The sequence below is a fragment of the Otolemur garnettii genome, unplaced genomic scaffold, assembly GCF_000181295.1.
Source record: "Otolemur garnettii isolate 467f Iridium unplaced genomic scaffold, OtoGar3 scaffold00016, whole genome shotgun sequence".
Taxonomy (NCBI): Eukaryota; Metazoa; Chordata; class Mammalia; order Primates; family Galagidae; genus Otolemur; species Otolemur garnettii.
Window position 1 is genome coordinate 1,936,987 of NW_003852411.1, and position 2,197 is coordinate 1,939,183.

Genomic DNA, 2,197 nt, shown 5'->3' on the forward strand with positions numbered 1-2,197 from the left:
CCCTCTCAAAGTACTGGGATCATAGGCATGAGCCACTATGCACAGACTACTTATTTAATTTTAATAAATATATGTATATGTCTTTGTTTTTTGTTGCTTATAACAGAATATCTGAAGCTGAGTAGATTTTAAAGAAACAAAGTTTATTTCTTATAGTAATGGAGGCTGCATCTGATGAGGGCCTTCTTTGCTGGTGGGGAGTCTGCAGGGCATCATGTGTAACCAGCTGGCTCAGGACTCTCTTTTTTATAAAGCCACATGCTCCACTCCTATGATAACTCATTAATCCATTAATCTATTCATTCAAGGGCTAGCTCTTATAACCCAATCACTTCTTTTTTTGAGACAGAGCCTCAAGCTGTCCCCCTGGGTAGAGTGCTGTGGCACACAGCTCACAGCAACCTCCAACTCCTGGGCTCAAGCCAGTCTCCTGCCTCAGCCTCCCAAGCAGCTGGGACCACAGGCACCCACCAAAACACCTGGCTATTTTTTGGTTGCAGCCATCATTGTTGTTTGGTGGGCCCTGGCTGCATTCGAACCCGCCACCTTAGCCACTTGAGCCACAGGCGCTGAGCCAACCCAATCACTTCTTAAGATCTTACTTCTCAATACTGACACACTGGAGATTAAATTTTAACATGAGTTTTCTAGTGGACAAATATTCTAACTATACCAGCAGTATACATTATATAATAATCACCACAATTAACTGATTAATATTTCCATCACATCTCATATTTACCATTTCCTTTTGTTTTTTTCTGAGAATGCTGAAAATCTGCTCTCAGAAAATTTCAAGTATACAATACACATTTCTGAACTACAGTCATGTTGTGGTATATTGGCCCTCTGGAACTTTGCATAATTGAAATTCCTACCATTGACTAACATCTTCTCCAACTCTAGCCCCTGGCAACTCTGTCAACATATTTCTTAATGTGCTATTGTAATCATTATATCTGTAACCAAAAATCATCAATTCTGTAAGTCACTCCATGAAGCACAAAGATGTTGAAAGTCATTAATATATTTATCAAAAGATGTCACTTAATTCAGGCATAACACTTCTGTCTGAAGTACTTGCTTTTTGGAATCCTTTAAAAAAAATCTGGCCAGTGAATTCTGTGCTTGATATAGAGTCTCTATACAGTATTATCAATTGTGACATGCTTATTTCACCTCTTGATGGTCTTTATTTTGTAAAACAATTTGAGACACTAAAGTCAAATTTTACTTCAGAGCAAAACAACATAGTAAATATCCCAAATAACCCCTTATTGATAGAAAAAAAATAGAATGCTATAGATAGGTAACATACCTAATTTTCAAAGATAAATTTGGATTTATGAATAATGACTTCACGCCCTCTGGGAGTATTTGCTTTGGCAACTAACTTCCATTCTTTTATGAAGTAATCAAACATAGCCCATTTGGAAGTAGGAAAAGAACTTTCAGAAACATAAGTTCTAGTTTTGTATGTTGGTAACATGAATTTTATACATGTACTTAGTTGAACATGAAGAATCAGGAAAAAGGTTTGGAATGTTATGATAATTGTTTAGAATTTTAGATATGCCATTTGACCTTTGAATTCAGTAAATTTCAGCTTCTCAGTGATCCACCTGACCTTATATAGCGACACAAAGATCTATTATTGCCATCACTGAGCGGCTTAAACAATCTGGTTATTAGGGGAACTGGCCCATTTTTAAAGCCGTAGTACTTTAAAAAGTAGCCGAAGCTACTTCATTTTCTAGTTTTCTAATTTTTTATTTTGAAGCCACAATCTTTGTGTTGCTTGGAATAAACGTCCAACACTGGATTGCTTTTCTCTTTTAATTCTGAGTGTATAGCCCAATGTGCCCATGGTTTACGTGGGTTCCTGATGGATGACTAATTGTAAGGTGACATACTGAAAACAAAAAGATGACATATTGAAGCGTTTAGTTCATCCACACAGAAACCTGTCTGACAGGAAGCTGGAAACACGTGAGGCACTTTGATTCTGTTTGGGACGGTCATTTTTTTTTTTTCTTCTCCATTGCTCCAGAACGTTGACCACAATCTTCAGGCACTATTTCCACGTGCCCGGGAACCTTTGTTAGCGCGTCTAACCCTAAAAGAAGCAGGGGCGGGGCTTGGAGGAACGCGCGCGGTCCGCAGCGCAGGCGTCTTTCACAAGTGGGCGGGACTCGCC